The following is a 21,417-nucleotide window of genomic DNA, read 5'->3' as shown; positions in this document are numbered from 1 at the left end:
GACTTCAGTTGTTGGATGACCTCTCTCTTCAGTGGCTGCTGATATTCGTAGTGCAGAATTTACAGGTGTTACGTAAAAGGGGTACTCCGGGGGAAAACATTTTATTTTATTTTATTTTTTTTTAAATCAACTGGTGCCAGAAAGTTAAACAGATTTGTAAATTACTTCTTAAAAATCTTAATCCTTACAGTACTTATCAGCTGCCGTATGCTATAGAGGAAGTTGTATAGTTCTTTTCGGTCTGACTACAGTGCTCTCTGTGAGTAGGAGCAAATCTCCATAGTAAACTTCTCCTACTCCGGACAGTTCCTGACATGGACAGAGGTGTCAGCAGAGAGCACTGTGGTCAGACTGGAAAGAAATCCAAAAAGAAAATAACTTCCTCTGTAGATTACAGCAGCTGATAAGTATTGGAAGGATTAAGATTTTTAACCCCTTAAGGACCAGGCCATTTTATACCTTAAGGACCGGAGCGTTTTTTGCAATTCTGACCACTGTCACTTTAAACATTAATAACTCTGGAATACTTTTAGTTATCATTCTGATTCCGAGATTGTTTTTTCGTGACATATTCTACTTTAACTTAGTGGTAAAATTTTATGGTAACTTGCATCCTTTCTTGGTGAAAAATCCCAAAATTTGATGAAAAAAATGAAAATTTTGCATTTTTCTAACTTTGAAGCTCTCTGCTTGTAAGGAAAATGGATATTCAAAATATATTTTTTTTGGGTTCACATATACAATATGTCTACTTTATGTTTGCATCATAACATTTATGAGTTTTTACTTTTGGAAGACACCATAGGGCTTCAAAGTTCAGTAGCAATTTTGAAATTTTTCACAAAATTTTCAAACTCACTATTTTTCAGGGACCAGTTCAGTTTTGAAGTGGATTTGAAGGGTCTTCATATTAGAAATACCCCATAAAAGACCCCATTATAAAAACTACACCCCTAAAGTATTCAAAAAAACATTCAGTAAGTGTATTAACCCTTTAGGTGTTTCACAGGAATAGCAGCAAAGTGAAGGAGAAAATTAAAAATCTTCATTTTTTACACTCGCATGTTCTTGTAGACCCAATTTTTTAATTTTTGCAAGGGATAAAAAGGAGAAAATTTTTACTTGTATTTGAAACCCAATTTCTCTCGAGTAAGGACATACCTCATATGTCTATGTTAATTGTTCGGCGGGCGCAGTAGAGGGCTCAGAAGGGAAGGAGCGACAAATGGTTTTTGGGGGGCATGCCGCATTTAGGAAGCCCCTATGGTGCCAGGACAGCAAAAAAAAAACACATGGCATACCATTTTGGAAACTAGACCCCTCAGGGAATGTAACAAGGGGTAATGTGAACCTTAATACCCTACAGGTGATTCACGACTTTTGCATATGTAAAAAAAATATATATTTTTTTTACCTAAAATGCTTGGTTTCCCAAAAATTTTACATTTTTAAAAAAGGTAATAGCAGAAAATACCCCCCAAAATTTGAAGCTCAATTTCTCCCGATACAGAAAACACCTCGCATGGGGGTGAAAAGTGCTCTGCTGGTGCACTACAGGTCTCAGAAGAGAAGGAGTCACATTTGGCTTTTTGAAAGCAAATTTTGCTCTGGGGGCATGCCGCATTTAGGAAGCCCCTATGGTGCCAGAACAGCAAAAAAAAAAACCATGGCATACCATTTTGGAAACTAGACCCCTCGGGGAACGTAACAAGGGGTAACGTGAACCTTAATGCCCTACAGGTGTTTCACGACTTTTGCATATGTAAAAAAAAAAAAAATGTTTTTACCTAAAATGCTTGTTTTCCCAAAATGTTTACATTTTTAAAAAGGGTAATAGCGGAAAATACCCCCCAAAATTTGAAGCCCAATTTCTCCCGATTCAGAAAACACCCCATATGGGGGTGAAAAGTGCTCTGCTGGCTCACTACAGGTCTCAGAAGAGAAGGAGTAACATTTGGCTTTTTTAAAGCAAATTTTGCTCTGGGGGCATGCCGCATTTAGGAAGCCCCTATGGTGCCAGGACAGCATAAAAAAAAACACATGGCATACCATTTTGGAAACTAGACCCCTCGGGGAACGTAACAAGGGGTAATGTGAACCTTAATGCCCTACAGGTGTTTCACGACTTTTGCATATGTAAAAAAATATATATTTTTTTTACCTAAAATGCTTGGTTTCCCAAAATTTTTACAATTTTAAAAAGGGTAATAGCAGAAAATACCCCCCCAAAATTTGAAGCCCAATTTCTCCCGATTCAGAAAACACCCCATATGGGTGTGAAAAGTGCTCTGCTGGCGCACTACAGGTCTCAGAAGAGAAGGAGTCACATTTGGCTTTTTGAAAGTGAATTTTGCTCTGGGGGCATGCCGCATTTAGGAAGCCCCTATGGTGCCAGGACAGAAAAAAAAAAAAACACATGGCATACTATTTTGGAAACTAGACCCCTCGGGGAACGTAACAAGGGGTAATTTGAACCTTAATACCCTACAGGTGTTTCACGACTTTTGCATATGTAAAAAAATATATATTTTTTTTACCTAAAATGCTTGTTTTCCCAAAAATTTTACATTTTTTAAAAGGGTAATAGCAGAAAATACCCCCCAAAATTTGAAGCCCAATTTCTCCCGAGTACGGCGATACCCCATATGTGCCCTAAACTGTTGCCTTGAAATACGACAGGGCTCCAAAGTGAGAGCGCCATGCGCATTTGAGGCCTAAATTAGGGACTTGCATAGGGGTGGACATAGGGGTATTCTACGCCAGTGATTCCCAAACAGGGTGCCTCCAGCTGTTGTAAAACTCCCAGCATGCCTGGACAGTCAACGGCTATCTGGCAATACTGGGAGTAGTTGTTTTGCAACAGCTGGAGGCTCCGTTTTGGAAACAGTGGCGTACCAGACGTTTTTCATTTTTATTGGGGAGGGGGGCTGTGTAGGGGTATGTGTATATGTAGTGTTTTTTACTTTTTATTTTATTTTGTGTTAGTGTAGTGTAGTGTAGTGTTTTTAGGGTACAGTCGCACGGGCGGGAGTTCACAGTAGTTTCTTGCTGGCAGTTTGAGCTACGGCAGAAAATTTGACGCAGCTCAAACTTGCAGCCGGATACTTACAGTAATCCTCCGCCCATGTGAGTGTACCCTGTACGTTCACATTGGGGGGGGGGGGAACATCCAGCTGTTGCAAAACTACAACTCCCAGCATGTACGGTCTATCAGTGCATGCTGGGAGTTGTAGTTTTGCAACCGCTGGAGGCTCCGTTTTGGAAACAGTGACGTACCAGACGTTTTTCATTTTTATTGGGGAGGGGAGGGGGGCTGTGTAGGGGTATGTGCATATGTAGTGTTTTTTTACTTTTTATTTTATTTTGTGTTAGTGTAGTGTAGTGTTTTTAGGGTACAGTCGCACGGGCGGGGGGGTTCACAGTAGTTTCTCGCTGGCAGTTTGAGCTGCGGCAGAAATTTTGCCGCACCTCAAACTTGCAGCCGGATACTTACTGTAATCCTCCGCCCATGTGAGTGTACCCTGTACGTTCACATTGGGGGGGGGGGGGGGGGGGGGGGGGGACATCCAGCTGTTGCAAAACTACAACTCCCAGCATGTACGGTCTATCAGTGCATGCTGGGAGTTGTAGTTTTGCAACAGCTGGAGGCACACTGGTTGTGAAACACCGAGTTTGGTAACAAACTCAGTGTTTTGCAACCAGTGTGCCTTCAGCTGTTGCAAAAGCTACAACCCCCAGCATGTACGGACAGCGGAAGGGCATGCTGGGTGTTGTAGTTATGCAACAGCTGGAGGCATACTACTTTGGCTGGGGATGCTGGGGATTGTAGTTATGCAACAGCTGGAGACACACTGGTTTGCTACTTAACTCAGTGTGCCTTCAGCTGTTGCAAAACTACAACTCTCAGCAGTCACCGACAGCCAACGGGCATGCTGGGAGTTGTAGTTATGCAACCACCAGATGCACCACTACAACTCCCAGCATGCACTTTAGCTGATTGTGCAAGCTGGGAGTTGTAGTTACACAACAGCTGAAGGTACACTTTTCCATAGAAAGAATGTGCCTCCAGCTGTTGCAAAACTACAAGTCCCAGCATGCCCATAAGGGCATGCTGGGAGTTGTGGTGGTCTGCCTCCTGCTGTTGCATAACTACAGCTCCCAGCATGCCCTTGTTGCATGCTGGGAGCTGTTGCTAAGCAACAGCAGGAGGCTGTCACTCACCTCCAACGATCCTCGCCGCACAGGTCAGTCCCCTCGTCGTCTCCGCCGCCGCCGCTGCTCCTGGGGCCCCGATCCCAACAGGGGCGCCGGGGATCGGGGTCCCCAGCACCCGGGGTGCACGTCCCGCACCCGCTCACGTCCTCCGGAAGAGGGGCGGAGCGGGTTGCGGGAGTGACACTCGCAGCAGGCGCCCTGATTGGTCGGCCGGTAATCCGGCCGACGAATCAGGGCGATCGTGAGGTGGCACCAGTGCCACCTCACCCCTGCTGGCTCTGGCTGATCGGGGCCGTCTCTGACGGCCCCGATCAGCCAATAATTCCGGGTCACCGGGTCACTGGAGACCCGATTGACCCGGAATCCGCCGCAGATCGCTGGACTGAATTGTCCAGCGATCTGCGGCCATCGCCGACATGGGGGGTCATAATGACCCCCCTGGGCGATATGCCCCGATGCCTGCTGAACGATTTCAGCAGGCATCGGGGACCGGCTCCGCTCCAGATGGTTGCGGGGGGCCGGTAAAACACATGACGTTCTCATACGTCATGTGTCCTTAAGGACTCGGAAATGGAGACGTATGAGAACGTCATGTGTCCTTAAGGGGTTAAATAGAAATAATTTACAAATCTGGCAAATTTCCCTAACCTCAAGGTTAGTGTTTAACCACTTAAGGACCTAGGGCGTATGGATAAGCTTTGACGTCCTGGTACTTAAGGACCCAGGGCGTATCCATACGCCCGTGGGAATTTCAGTCCCCGCCGCGCGCCGGACGGGGACCGGGCCGGGGTGACTGCTGATATGAATCAGCAGGCACCCCGCACAAATGCCCAGGGGTGCATTTGTGATGACCCCCCCCATCGGTGATCGGCGCAAATCGCAAGTGAATTCACACTTGTGATTTGCGCCGATTCCGGGTCATACGGGTCTATTGTGACCCGGTGACCCGAAATAGAAGGGAGATCGCGGTTGTCTAAGACACCCACGATCCCCCTGTAGGCATAGGAGTGGGGTGGCAGGGTTGCCACCCCTCCTATCCCTGCTATTGGTCTGCTATTGATCGTCAGAGGGGACGACCAATAGCAGACCGGGGGCGGGGGGGGTTAACTTTCATTTTCCCCGTCTTGTCCACCCACAATAGGCGGGGCAGAACGGGGAACCAAAGGGGACCGGGTGCCGACGTCCACTTACCCGTCACTTGCTTCTGAAGAGGACGGCTCCCGGGATGGTATGGAAGCCGGTAAGTTGATCTGGAGGGCTACAGTCTGAGACTGTGGTCTCTAACTGTAGCCCTCCAGATGTTGCAAAACTACAACTCCCAGCATGCCCAGACAGCTGTTTGGGCATGCTGGAATATGTAGTTTTGCAACAGCTGGAGGGCTGCAATTTGAGACCACTATACAGTGGTCTCTAACCTATATCCCTCCAGATCTTGCAAAACTACAACTCCTAGTATGCCCACATAGCTGTTTGTTGTCTGGGCATGCTGGAAGTTGTAGTTTTGCAACATCTGGAGGTCCACAGTTTGGAGATCACTGTGCAGTGGTCAAAAAACTGTAGCTCTCCAGATGTTGCAAAACTGCAATTCCCAGCATGCCCAGAACAAACAGCTGTCTCGGCATGCTGGGAATTGTAGTTGGGTATCTCAAGCTGTTGCATAACTACATCTCCCAGCATGCCCTTCGGTGATTAGTACATGCTGGGAGTTGTAGTTTTGCAACAGCTGGAGGCACACTGGTTGGAAAATACTGAGTTAGGTAACATAACCTAAACCAGTGTGCCTCCAGCTGTTGCAAAAGTACAACTCCCAGCATGCACGGTCTGTCAGTACATGCTGGGAGTTGTAGTTTTGAAACAGCTGGAGGTTTGCCCCCCATGTGAATGTACAGGGTACATTCACACGGACAGGTTTACAGTAAATTTCCTACTTAAAATTTTTCCCCGCAGCGCAAACTCCTAGCGGGAAATTAACCGTAACACGCCAGTGTGAATTTACCCTAAAAACACTACACTACACTAACACATAATAAAGGGTAAAACACTGCATATACACCCCCTTACACTGTCCCCCCCCAATAAAAAATTAAAATGTCTTGTACGGCAGGGTTTCCAAAATGGGGCCTCCAGCTGTTGCAAAACAACAGCTCCCAGCATTTCTGGACAGCCACTGACTGTCCAGGCATGCTGGGAGTTTAGCAAAAGCTGGAGGCACCCTGTTTAGGAATCACTGGCGTAGAATACCCCTATGTCCACCTCTGTGCAATCCCTAATTTAGTCCTCAAATGCGCATGGCGCTCTCTCACTTCGGAGCCCTGTCGTATTTCAAGGAAACAGTTTAGGGCCACATATGGGGTATCTCCGTTCTCGGGAGAAATTGCACTACAAATTTTGGGGTCTTTTTTTCCCTTTACCGCTTGTGAAAAGGAAAAGTTGGGGGCTACACCAGCCTGTTAGTGTAAAAAAATAAAAATGTTTACACTAACATGCTTGTGTTGCCCCATACTTTTTATTTCCACAAGCGGTAAAAGGAAAAAAAAGACCCCCAAAATTTGTAATGCAATTTCTCCTGAGTACGGAAATACCCCAGATGTGAGCGTAAAATGCTCTGCGGGCTCACAACAAGGCTCAGGAATGAGAGCGCACCATGTACATTTGAGGCCTAAATTGGTGATTTGCACAGGGGTGGCTGATTGTACAGCGGTTCTGACAAACGCAAAAAAAATAAAAATACCCATATGTGACCCCATTTTGGAAACTACACCCCTCACCGAACGTGACAAGGGGTATAATGAGCCTGAACACCCCACAGGTGTTTGATGAATTTTCATTAAAGTTGGAAGGGAAAATGAAAAAAAATTTTTTTTCACTAAAATGCTGGTGTTACCCTAAATTTTTCATTTTCACAAGGGTAAATAGGAAAAAAGCTTCCCCCAAATTGTAACCCCATCTCTTCTGAGTAAGAACATAACCCCATATGTGAATTTAAAGTGCTCTGCGGTCGAACTACAATGCTCCGAAGAGAAGGAGCGCCATTGGGATTTTGTAGAGAAAATTTGTCCGGAATTGAAGGCCACATGTGTTTACAAAGCCCCCATAGTGCCAGAACAATGGACCCCTCGACACATGTGACCCCATTTTGGAAACTACACCCGCCACATAATGTAATAAGGGGTACATTGAGAATTTACCCCCACAGGTGTCTGACAGATTTTTGGAACAGTGGTCCGTAAAAATGAAAATTAAATTTTTCATTTGCACAGCCCACTGTTCCAAAGATCTGTGGGGTGTAAATACTCACTGCACCCCTTATTAAATTCTGTGAGGGGTGTAGTTTCCAATATGGGGTCACATGTGGGGGGGTCCACTGTTCTGGTACCACGGGGGGCTTTGTAAACGCACATGCCCTGACCATTCCAAACTAATTCTCTTTCCAAAAGCTCAATGGCGCTCCTCCTCTTCTGAGCATTGTAGTTCGCCAGAACTTTCACAGAAAGAAAGCCGTTCACTGCGGCATCTTGGTCATTAGATCGGTCAGCCTGGTCCCAACCGGAGTGGTTGTGGTGCCAAACTGTGCAGCTAGGAAAAAAAACGCCAGTAAGTGCCCGCTGCATTCACCAGCACAGAAAGCCATATATGCCAGCGGAAAGCCGCCACATAAATGCTGCACGTGCTGTATGCTGCAACTATGCAAATATATCTAGCACAGCCTGCAGCCTGTTCACACCTATTGTGAAAACATTCATTTCAGCTGGGATTACACTTGGCGTGTTTGTCATAAAAAACACCATGCTCGCTGCGGGCACATGTTAGGTTGGAATCAATAGGGTAATATGAAACACCAGACACTAATGGGGGTTTCTTCATCCTTTTATGGTGTTTTTAGGCTATCAAATCTGTGGGATGCCGAGAGCATGTTTTTTTTTTTTTTTTTGGGGGGGGGGGGGGTATTTTCTCACAATTTTTTTTTTTAGAAATCCTTCAGTCAAATGATGAAAGAATCACATGACTTGTAAAGAGAAAGGCCAGAGGGAAAAAAAACACTAAAGAAAAAACACTTCCCATAATAATAATAATAATAATGATGATGATGATGATGATGATAATAATAATAATACACATTGGGACAGATGTATGAAAACCTGTGCAGAGGTCAAGTGGACCAGTTGCCCATAGCAACCAATCAGATCACTTCTTTCACTTTTCAGAGGCCTTTTTAAAAATGAAAGAAACTACCTGATTGGTTGCTATGGGCAACTGGTCCACTTTCCCTCTTCCCTGGTTTTGATAAATCTCTAAGACAACCCCTCCACCTCCCCCCCCCCCCCCCCCCCCCCCCCGCCCCAGTGCTTTTAGCAAAAATAACACAAAGATAGCTGAGAAAAGAAATGAGGGGGAAGATTTTGATGTTTGTTTTTTTTTGCATAAAAAAAACAAAACATCAAACAAGAATTGTGTTTGTTCCTAGGCTTAGGCTGTGATTAAAAACAACATATAAATGGTGTTTTTCAAAGCCCACATTGCTTTATTTCTGGTGCTTTTCCCCCCTTTCGACAGACATCTGTCCAGCTATTGCAAAGCTACAACTCCAGCCAGTGGCGGATCCAGGGGGGGGGTGCAACGGGGCAATTGCCTCCCCCACCCCCCCCCCCGAGTTTGCTGCCCCCCCGCTCCCTAGCATGGTGGAGCCGAAGCTGTAAGCTCCGGCTCCACCATTCACTAACCCAGTGTTTTTCAACCACTGTGCCACGGCACACTAGTGTGCCGTGACATAGTGTAAGATGTGCCGTGGGAAAAACACCCGCCGGGTGTTTTTGCCGCGGGACACCTCTGTGTCCCGAAAGATGCTTTCGGGAAGCCTCTAAGTCCCTGCGGCCCCGAGTTTACTTTAAAAACGCGGGGACCGCCGGGAGGTAGCGCACGCAGGGATGTCACTGACGTCCCATGCGTGCGCCCATAGCAACAATCGCAGAGGACCGGAGCAGCGAGGAGGACGCGCGCTGTCAACTTGGTAAGTGTTTCCAGCGGCGCGTCACCTTTGGTGTTCCGAGCACCGCTCCTCCGGTCCCGGGACCTACTTGTATAGCCGGACCAGAGGAGTGGTGCTCGGAACACCGAAGTGGGGCAGTACACAGGCATACAGCCTTCAGTAATACACTGTATGGCTGAAGGCTGTATGTTTGTGGGGGAACTGCACCTAATGTGGGGGGACTATACTGGGCCTAATGTGGGGGCACTATACTGGGCCTAATGTGGGGGGACTATACTGGGCCTAATGTGGGGGGGACTATACTGGGCCTAATGTGGGGGGACTATACTGGGCCTAATGTGGGGGGACTATACTGGGCCTAATGTGGGGGGACTATACTGGGCCTAATGTGGGGGGACTATACTGGGCCTAATGTGGGGGGACTATACTGGGCCTAATGTGGGGGGACTATACTGGGCCTAATGTGGGGGGGGGACTATTCTGGGCCTAATGTGGGGGGGACTATACTGGGCCTAATGTGGGGGGGACTATACTGGGCCTAATGTGGGGGGGACTATACTGGGCCTAATGTGGGGGGGCTATACTGGGCCTAATGTGGGGGGACTATACTGGGCCTAATGTGGGGGGACTATACTGGGCCTAATGTGGGGGGGACTATACTGGGCCTAATGTGGGGGGGGACTATACTGGGCCTAATGTGGGGGGGACTATACTGGGCCTAATGTGGGGGGACTATACTGGGCCTAATGTGGGGGGACTATACTGGGCCTAATGTGGGGGGACTATGCGGGGCCCTAATGTGGGGGGACTATACGGGGTCTAATGTGGGGGGACTATGCGGGGTCTAATGTGGGGGGACTATGCGGGGCCTAATGTGGGGGGACTATACGGGGCCTAATGTGGGGGGACTATACGGGGCCTAATGTGGGGGGACTATGTGGGGTCTAATGTGGGGGGACTATACTGGGCCTAATGTGGGGGACTATACTGGGCCTAATGTGGGGGGGGGCTATACTGGGCCTAATGTGGGGGGGACTATACTGGGCCTAATGTGCGGGGGACTATACTGGGCCTAATGTGGGGGGACTATACTGGGCCTAATGTGGGGGGACTATACTGGGCCTAATGTGGGGGGGACTATTCTGGGCCTAATGTGGGGGGGGACTATACTGGGCCTAATGTGGGGGGGGACTATACTGGGCCTAATGTGGGGGGGACTATACTGGGCCTAATGTGGGGGGGGACTATACTGGGCCTAATGTGGGGGGACTATACTGGGCCTAATGTGGGGGACTATACTGGGCCTAATGTTGGGGGGACTATACTGGGCCTAATGTGGGGGGGGCTATACTGGGCCTAATGTGGGGGGGACTATACTGGGCCTAATGTGGGGGGGACTATACGGGGCCTAATGTGGGGGGACTATACGGGGCCTAATGTGGGGGGACTATACGGGGCCTAATGTGGGGGGACTATGCGGGGCCTAATGTGGGGGGACTATGCGGGGCCTAATGTGGGGGGACTATACGGGGCCTAATGTGGGGGGGACTGAAGGCTCGTATCGTACTTCTCGTTATCTCAACTGCTGATTCCTAACTGTTGTGCACGTACATCCTGTTCTTGTGTTCTGCTGACTTGTAACTATTAAGCAACATGGTATATATATATGAACGTTGGCAAATAGTAAAACAGAGCGTACTTAGAAGGCATCTTGTGTGCATGTATTTTTTTCACACCTGACAAGACGCTCTCCTGGCCAGTACAAGCCTTAAGCCAAATTGGACCTAGTACCAGGGGTACAGAAAAGACAGAGAACCAGTACCAGGGGTACTTAGTAGATTATAGTTATCCCTTGCAGCTGGGGGCTCGTCCGGGATCGAGAGGGTCATCCTCCGAACCGGTAAGAACCATATCCTTGTGTGGTATTGTCAACCCGGGGGGCACTGGCCACGTCTCGATTCCAGTAAGTATAACAGTTACTTTCATATCGTGTCTGGGACACAGTATTACAGCATTTGCCTTCTGTTCAGGGAACAGGGGAAATGAGGAACTAAGAGTAATTTGACAATCCAGGGTGGTTGTCTTGTTTCAATTTGGCTTAACGCTTACAAAAACTTCTTGTATTTCTGTTTAGTTCTGTTTAGTGTTTTACTTGTAACTTCCTTTTTTTTCCCCTTACGCTTAAGAAGACACGTGAGTATACTACCCATTGCTTTAATGTATAGAGTAAGGTGCATATAACTTATAATATTAATACTGATAATAATAATAAGTAATAATCTGCTGGTTCTCAAAACATCTGTAAGACGCCCCACCCTCCCGGCTAGAGGCAACTTGTTGACCCGGGATGTGGTGAAAGCAAGTGACAGTTTGTTCAGAGATACCGTGCATGCTCAGTGATTGGTGCAATTAAACTAGAGAATCCCTACTCTGTTGAAAGGAATTGTCGGAACCTTAACGGTTTAGCACAGCCATTCCAGAAATTGAGGCTTTGCACCAATTACTGAACATGGGTTCCAAATCATCTAAGTCATATCCTCCTCCCCTTCCCAATGAAACATGTAAGGCTTATGTGGCCCGAGTTAGCCCTACAGGATGGGACTTAGTGAATCCATGGGTAGATGATATAGCTGGTTGGTCAGAATTCATGAAGGACTCCAGCCCATTCCCAAGGGAGGGGGCCAATGATAAATACCACCTGACCCCCACTCTAACAACTACATTTGTAATCTCGAGAAGGGTAGAGAGCGTATATGGAGAGAATTAGAAGAGGAACCAAGTTTTCAAACAAAAATCATCACTGCCTATTGCTGTGGCATGCAAACAAAAACTAGGTGAAACTGTTACTGAATTTTGGGAAAGGTTCACAGCATGTTGGCGTTATGATGCAGGGCTGTGTAAATTGTTTGATAGGATTAGAGATTGTTGTCAGAAAAAGAGACTCAACGTTTTGGTGGAAAAGCAGGTGATTTGTGAAGGAGAAAGCATGTGAAGCAGTGTGAGGAATGTAGGATGAGCAGAGCTGACACTGCTGGAATAAATGAAGTGAAGATGAGTGTTCAATGCTATGGAATGGAGTGATGTGGTAAATCGCTTGGAAAGCCCTGTGTATGTGGTCATATGATGGCGTTTATAGGATGGTTCTTATGATATAAAGTATGTTATATATGTGTGAGGTGTATAGAATCAGGAGTGTATAGCAAATGACCAGTGAATGTTTTCCCTGTGAAGCTGTTGTGTTGTAATGAAAATGGTGTTAAAAGAAAAATATATTCACGTGGTATTAAATTGAACTATTTGATGATATTTCATAAATTTCTTGCCTTCACAGTAACACAGGGTTGATGCCAAAAAAAAAAAAAAAATGAAATTTATCAGGAAATGCGATTAATTGTCTGATTATATTACAGGAGTAATAACAGAAGAAATTTGGCCAAGAAGATAAAATAAATAAAAAAAGTGATCACTATTTAATTGATAAACATTACTTTAGGCATTTAAAATCAAGCTAATGGTTTACTGGATTATAAACAATGCGCATTGGAGATAATTATTTTTAATTTTTTTTTAAGAGAGCTGTGTACACTTTTATTTTTATATCTTTGGTGAGAATGTGGGCCCTGTGTGTTGTACGTTAAGTATTTGTAAATGTCGGTATTGTTACATGTTTCTTGTATGTCTCTTGATGTAAAGTAACACTGTCAGTAACACATGTGATAATAGACGTTTCATGGTGACTGACCAGAACTGGGGAAAGACAAGAAGCCAGACTCAAAGGGGCGGTGACTGGTGACATAGAGGTTTGGGAGGAGTAAGGCGGGGTTTACAGGGAGCATGACAGCTTCTTCTTCTTCTTCGGATCTGGTGTAATTTTGTTTTTCAGGGGATATATATGTATGTGCATATATATATATATGCGTATATATATGTCTACTGTTTGAAATTGAGTATGTTCATAGCACCTGTATACACAATGCCCCGAGGGTGACCATTTAACCTTCCCTTCCTTTCGTATCATACCTGAATGCCCTGTAAACCTCCTGAGAAGAGACCTCATATGTAAACTCAAATTACATATCACTTCATCCCAGTCCAGGTTACATGTCACGTCTGACACCCATAGTCACACCTGCAGGGTACTAACATTATCCTGTTATGTCCCCGACCCAAGTCCCACCTGAGGTAGACCCCATTGTCTGGTCACATGGAGACCATGATGTAGGACATATTGACTGTACACCATACAAGGCAAGACTCAAACCAGACATTCTCCCGGTCTACCAAAAACAGTACCCCTTGTCACAGGAAACAAATCAAAAGGTATCCGCCCTATAATCAAACATTTCCTACAAACTTGAGTTTTGGAACATACTGTCTCTAAACCCAATGGTACTGTCTGTTTTGTACAAGACCTGAGAGCCATCAACAGACTAATTGTGCCTATTGCCCCTATAGTTCCTGATGTCACCCAACTGTTGTCATCAATCCCAGCACAGGCAACTAATTTTTCTGTCCTCGATCTGAAGAATGCTTTCTTCTCGATCCCAGTGGACGAAGAGACCAGACTCCTTTTTGCTTTTTCCTTTGAGGGACTACAGTTAACCTGGTGTGCAATGCCCCAGGGGTATGCTGATTCACCAGTTGTGTTCAGCATTGTCCTCCAAGCCTTTTTACAATCATGGCACACCCCCCAGGGTTCTGTTCTCCTCCAATATGTTGATGATTTGTTAATGTGTAGTTTCTCTGAGGAGGCCTGCCTTGAGGATGGTGTTGTGAACAGGTTGAATATCTGGGTTTTGTTCTGCCAAAATGGAGTTGAGCAAGTCTAGAGTCCAGTCTGTAGCGGGCCTGGTCACCCCGCACGCCCAGAAGGAAATGCAATCTTTCTTGGGTATGATAAACTACTGCAGACAGTGGATTCCCGACTGCTCATAGAGATGCTACCCTATCAGGCAAACCAGATCTAATCAAATGGTCCTCATAAATGTACAAAGCTTTTAATAACGAGCCCAGGGCTAGGTCTCCCAGATTACAATTTGCCTTTCCACATGTATGCACGAGACAATTGTAAAACCATGGCGGGTGTGCTGACACAGTTTCATGGAGGTAAACTACGTCCTTGTGCCCTTTTTCTCAAAGGTGATGCCCGTCTCCGTACAGGGGATGCCGGCATGTCTGCGAGCTCTTGCTGCCTGTGCTATGATTGTTGAACAATCTACCATCCTTACTTTAGGACATGACACTACCTTGTACACTTCTCATGATGTTATCTCTCTCCTTAAAGGCCTACATACACAACACATGTAAACACAACGGCTCTCTGGATATGAGGTAATTCTCCTCAGTAATCCATACTTGAAAATGGTGTATGCCTTCCCTACATATGGCCCTGCACACTAGTTGGCCTGAAAATTCATGATGATGTGATGCCGGACATACATGATTGCTTGCAAGTCATCCACACTGACACCTCACACAGACCCGACCTCTCTTCAGTGCCCATACCTGATGCTCCAGAAGTCTTTGTAGATGGGTCATGTACACGCCCCAATGACAATGTTTACCATGCCAGTTATGCTATTGTCCAATTACCTGACATTGTCCTCAAGGCCCAGTCCATCCCCTATAAGTCCGCACAAGCTGCAGAACTCATCGCCCTCACAAGAGCCTGTACACTTTTTGCTAAGAAACCTGTCACCATTTACATGCACTTACCCTACCATCACAATTAGTCTTCATTCACTGCAGGACACACACACGTGGGACTGATCACATTTCAAAGGGCAATGCTCTAGCAGACCACACCAAACCTGTCTCACTGATGTTACCAGTTCTTACACCTCCTTCACTCGAAGACACACAACTTCTTCTCTCTCCAGTCCTCTGTTCTCAAACAAGAGGAATATGATTGGTGTTATCCGGTATTGCAGAAAAATCCTGTAACAGGATTGATCTGCAAAGAGGGGACACCATGCATACCCCAACACAGTGCCACAGTTTTATTGCTCATTTCCACGGAGTAGGCCACAGGGAGCACCTTTGAGAAGTGGAAACCAGTCCTTCCCATCATACTCTCAGAAATTAGAATGACCCCCCCATAAGACTTTAAAACTCTCCCCTTTTTGAGATTCTCATGGGTAGGCCTTTCCCGACTCCATGGGCCCAACGACCACTTATAACAGAAGAAGGGGACCTCGACCAGATAAGGGAACAATATGTCACAGACCTCATCCAAACCCTTGATAAAGTAGAACAAAATGTTGTCTGTAATTCTCCTTCTCTCCCACAGGAACCAACACACCAGTTCCAGGAAGGCGACACTGTCCTGGTTAAGACTCTGTCGAAAGGAAAGAAGCCTGGAGACTTCACCTTTGGACCCCCAACCACAGTTGTTGCCGTGAAGAGGACGGCGGTTCTCACGGAAGACAGCCCTTCTTGGATCCACGCCTCTCGGATCAAACTCGTTCAACATCACCCAAAGGAGGTAATAACGGGGGCAGACAGCCCTGACCTTGAAAGCCTACCGAAAGATGTACCCGCTGATGCCCTGGCCTTGTTCTGGCAGATGGTTGAAGAAACTAATTCTCCTGATGTTTGCATTAATGACTTTATTGACTTTGATTCACCCCACGGTGACTCTACAGAATGAATTAGAGAGACACCCAAACGAAAAGTTCCTGAAACACCATATAATGTTAGCACAAAACCTCACTGCGAAGGATTGTTGGATATGCACCCATGCCCCTGTGTCTGCCCAAAGCATGCCCTACTTTGCTATCCCTGTGCCCTCATATGAATTATTTCAGGGAGACTGTTTTGACATGCTTGCTGACAATGAGGCACGATATGCAAAGAGCTGGAACACCTCAGTGGGTATTCCTATAGTAGGATGGGTGGGGCAGCCATGGTGGCAGGGAAACTTAAGCAGCCCAGGCCCAGGACCACACCAAATGTTGGTTTTCAAAGGGGGTTCCTGGGTAACTCGAGTAGTCACACATATATTAGACCTAGGAGAGATCCCCACGGAAGGGATAAAAGTTAGTTTTCACAGGACATCCGCAAGTACTGATCTTCTTAAGCCCAGCCAGATAGAAAGGTACTTACATGACCCAAAATGGCCATATAACACCCTCTTTACTCAGGCTACTCAAGACGTAGACTGCTATAATATAACAGGACACCAACCATGCAATGACACGTCAGAATACCAACTTACTGATCCAATATGTAATAACCCAGATGTGGGCTACTGCGGTAGATTAGGGCAGATACCTTCCTGGTGTTACTTAACAAATGCCTCTAGACTCATTGATATAGTTAATAAACTTATCAATCAACATTCCTCTTTCTGGGAGCTCCCACGAGACATCTATTGGGTATGTGGTAGGGAAGCCTACAAGTGGTTGCCGGTAGGGGTCAAAGGCACATGCACCCTAGCTAGACTTACCCCCTCCACCTTTGTCATATCCAACGATGACATTGACATGAGAGCAGCTCCTAAACATATGTTATACCGAAGAGCAGCAGATAACAAAGAAAGGGAAAACGGTAGGCCACATGTTGTACAAATGGGAATAACCAACAAGCTTTTTAGCACCATTTTTATATATCCAATGGTGATGCAAATATGGGATAAGTTAGTCGAAGCCACTAACTACCTCGACGACCAAATATATGACATTTTAGAAATTACTAATACCTCTGTGTCCGTGCAAAATCAACTGATGATAGTGACTAACCAACACGCAATAGTCTTGGACTATCTCACAGCAGCTCAAGGAGGGATGTGTCAAATCATAGGTCCTACTTGTTGCCATTACATAGACACTTCAGGAACAATTCAGATGCACCACCAGCTTGAGAACATACAAAAATTGAGGGACAAATATGCCAAAGACAATGAAATCAACAGGGATAAGTGGTGGGGGGATACCTTTTCAATATTGAATCCCGCTACCTGGCTCAAGGGCGTAGGAGGATGGATAGGGGGCGTTCTGCAGCTCATAATACACATTACTGTCATTGCCCTTATAGTATATGCATCAATAAAACTTATTTTCTTATGTATGAAACGCTGCAAGCCAAGACCTGCTGCAGATACTAAAATCCTCCTCTCCACCTCATCAGACACCCAAGTCCCTCTACTTCACCGTCACTCAGCAGAAGGCTATACTGCCTACATAAAGACTTTTCAAAAGAAAATAGAAAACAAGAAAAACCAAGTTGTCTAAAGTGACAACTGGTTTTAAGAGGGGATTGAAGGGTACAAGAGTCTTGATAGAATAATACAGATCTGTAATGTTGTATGATGTGTATCTTAATTCTGTAATCTTGTATGATATATCTTGATTCTGCCGTTTGTAACCGCAAGGCTCGTATCGTACTTCTCGTTATCTCAACTGCTGATTCCTAACTGTTGTGCACGTACATCCTGTTCTTGTGTTCTGCTGACTTGTAACTATTAAGCAACATGGTATATATATATGAACGTTGGCAAATAGTAAAACAGAGCGTACTTAGAAGGCATCTTGTGTGCATGTATTTTTTCCACACCTGACAAGACGCTCTCCTGGCCAGTACAAGCCTTAAGCCAAATTGGACCTAGTACCAGGGGTACAGAAAAGACAGAGAACCAGTACCAGGGGTACTGAGTAGATTATAGTTATCCCTTGCAGGGACTATGCGGGGTCTAATGTGGGGGGACTATGCGGGGCCTAATGTGGGGGGACTATGCGGGGCCTAATGTGGGGGGACTATGCGGGCCCTAATGTGGGGGGACTATGCGGGGCCTAATGTGGGGGGACTATGCGGGGCCTAATGTGGGGGGACTATGCGGGGCCTAAAGTGGGGGGACTATGCGGGGCCTAATGTGGGGGGACTATGCGGGGCCTAATGTGGGGGGACTATGCGGGGGCCTAATGTGGGGGGACTATGCGGGGGCCTAATGTGGGGGGACTATGCGGGGCCTAATGTGGGGGGACTATGCTGCCAACCTAATGTGGGGGGACTATACTGCCAAACTAATGTAGGGAGACTATACTGCCAACCTAATGTGGGGGGGACTATACTGCCAACCTAATGTGGGGGGACTATACTGCCAACCTAATGTGGGGGGACTATACTGCCAACCTAATGTGTGGGGACTATACTGCCAGCCTAATGTGGGGGAAAATAAGATATATGCAAGATAAGATATATGCAGTGTGCATAGGAATTTGTTCATATATATATATATATATATATATATATATATATATATATACATATATATATATATATATTTTTTTTTTTTACTATAGTCCGGTCCTCCAAGGAGACAAGTGCAGTAAGTACTGAGTGACAGTGAGACAGATAAATAGATATAGTGCAGTGCGTTTTTTCCCTCTTTTTTTTTGCTCGTCAACCTCGGTAGCGGTGCCCCGCGAAAAATTTTTTTTACGAGGTGTGCCACGACCCGAAAAAGGTTGGGAAACACTGCACTAACCTTACACACACGCTGTGAGTACACAGCGTGTGAGCTGCGGGGACGAGATCCACTAAAGGCCGGCGCGATGACGTCACATCATCGCGCCGGCGCCTGGAGGACCCGTCCCTGCGGCCTGCATACTGTAAGTAAGGGTATGCTCAGGGTCCAGGGGATTATGGAAACAGGATATGCGCCACTGTTAGGAGGAGGGGGGTCAGAGAAAAGGGAATATTTAATGAGGGTCTGCAGCAGGGACGTGCACACATAGGAGTGAAAGGGGGCTGGAGCCCCTGCCCTTTTCCTCACCTGCCCCTCTAGTGCCCTCACAAAAGGAGGTGCAGACTCAGGCTGACAAGTGAAGTAAAAAGGATCCATTGCTGGAGATTTGTATGTGGTTTAATGGAGGGTGCTGTGCCCTCCCTGCAGCAAGGGGGCGCCACTCACCCTGTCATTATCTGCCATTTCTTTGCTTCTCTCCACACGGAGGAGACAGGAGCAGAGGAGGCAGAGGGAGGCAAATGGAGGCCCCGCCCACAACATGTCCGGCCACAAACCAGTCTAAGCAGCCCTTACTGTAAGTAACTGTAAATATATGTGAGTGATTGTATGTCAGTGTGTGTGTATATATATATATATATATATATATATATATATATATATATATACACACATATATGTGTGTGTGTCTATCTCTATGTATGTGCAGAGAGGGATGGATGGGGCCTTACTGTAAGTAACTGTAAATATATGTGAGTGATTGTATGTCAGTGTGTGTATATGTATATATGTGAGTGATTGTATGTCAGTGTGTGTATATGTATATATGTGAGTGATTGTATGTCAGTGTGTGTGTGTATATATGTGAGTGATTGTATGTCAGTGTGTATGTATATATGTGAGTGATTGTATGTCAGTGTGTGTGTATATGTATATATGTGAGTGATTGTATGTCAGTGTGTATGTATATATGTGAGTGATTGTATGTCAGTGTGTGTGTGTATATATGTGAGTGATTGTATGTCAGTGTGTGTGTGTATGTATATATGTGAGTGATTGTATGTCAGTGTGTGTATATGTATATATGTGAGTGATTGTATGTCAGTGTGTGTGTGTGTATATATGTGAGTGATTGTATGTCAGTGTGTGTATATGTATATATGTGAGTGATTGTATGTCAGTGTGTGTGTGTATATATGTGAGTGATTGTATGTCAGTGTGTGTGTGTGTATATATGTGAGTGATTGTATGTCAGTGTGTGTGTGTGTGTATATATGTGAGTGATTGTATGTCAGTGTGTGTGTGTGTATATATGTGAGTGATTGTATGTCAGTGTGTGTATGTATATATGTGAGTGATTGCATGTCAGTGTGAGTATATGTATATATGTGAGTGATTGTATGTCAGTGTGTGTGTGTGTATATATGTGAGTGATTGTATGTCAGTGTGTGTGTGTTTATGTATATATGTGGGTGATTGTATGTCAGTGTGTGTATATGTATATATGTGAGTGATTGTATGTCAGTGTGTGTATATGTATATATGTGAGTGATTGTATGTCAGTGTGTGTGTGTGTATATATGGGAGTGATTGTATGTCAGTGTGTGTGTGTGTATATATGTGAGTGATTGTATGTCAGTGTGTGTATGTATATATGTGAGTGATTGTATGTCAGTGTGTATATGTATATATGTGAGTGATTGTATGTCAGTGTGTGTGTGTGTGTATATATGTGAGTGATTGTATGTCAGTGTGTGTGTGTGTGTATATATGTGAGTGATTGTATGTGTGTGTGTGTGTATGTATATATGTGAGTGATTGTATGTCAGTGTGTGTATGTATATATGTGGGTGATTGTATGTCAGTGTGTGTATATGTATATATGTGAGTGATTGTATGTCAGTGTGTATATGTATATATGTGAGTGATTGTATGTCAGTGTGTGTATATGTATATATGTGAGTGATTGTATGTCAGTGTGTGTATATGTATATATGTGAGTGATTGTATGTCAGTGTGTGTGTGTATATATGTGAGTGATTGTATGTCAGTGTGTGTATGTATATATGTGAGTGATTGCATGTCAGTGTGAGTATATGTATATATGTGAGTGATTGTATGTCAGTGTGTGTATATGTATATATGTGGGTGATTGTATGTCAGTGTGTGTATATGTATATATGTGAGTGATTGTATGTCAGTGTGTGTGTGTGTATATATGTGAGTGATTGTATGTCAGTGTGTGTGTGTATATGTATATATGTGAGTGATTGTATGTCAGTGTGTGTGTATATGTATATATGTGAGTGATTGTATGTCAGTGTGTGTATATGTATATATGTGAGTGATTGTATGTCAGTGTGTGTGTATGTATGTATGTGAGTGATTGTATGTCAGTGTGTGTGTATATGTATATATGTGAGTGATTGTATGTCAGTGTGTGTATGTATATATGTGAGTGATTGTATGTCAGTGTGTGTGTATATGTATATATGTGAGTGATTGTATGTCAGTGTGTGTGTATATATGTGAGTGATTGTATGTCAGTGTGTGTGTATATATGTGAGTGATTGTATGTCAGTGTGTGTGTATATATGTGAGTGATTGTATGTCAGTGTGTGTATGTATATATGTGAGTGATTGTATGTCAGTGTGTGTATGTATATATGTGAGTGATTGTATGTCAGTGTGTGTGTGTATGTATATATGTGAGTGATTGTATGTCAGTGTGTGTATGTATATATGTGAGTGA

The 21,417-nt window shown here is 45.1% G+C and overlaps 1 long non-coding RNA gene across 1 annotated transcript in view; it reads left to right on the top strand.

Annotated features, from left to right (window-relative positions):
* The first annotated feature begins 18,764 nt into the window (after positions 1-18,764).
* The window catches only part of LOC130368230 (uncharacterized), a 17,482-nt gene continuing 14,829 nt past the window's right edge, over positions 18,765-21,417 (top strand). The window contains exon 1 of the long non-coding RNA XR_008892385.1: positions 18,765-19,242. This is a non-coding gene — a long non-coding RNA (uncharacterized LOC130368230). The remainder of the gene's footprint in view (positions 19,243-21,417) is intronic.

Source organism: Hyla sarda, chromosome 4 (genome assembly GCF_029499605.1).
Source record: "Hyla sarda isolate aHylSar1 chromosome 4, aHylSar1.hap1, whole genome shotgun sequence".
Classification (NCBI taxonomy): domain Eukaryota; kingdom Metazoa; phylum Chordata; class Amphibia; order Anura; family Hylidae; genus Hyla; species Hyla sarda.
This window is presented reverse-complemented; position numbering and strand designations above follow the sequence as displayed.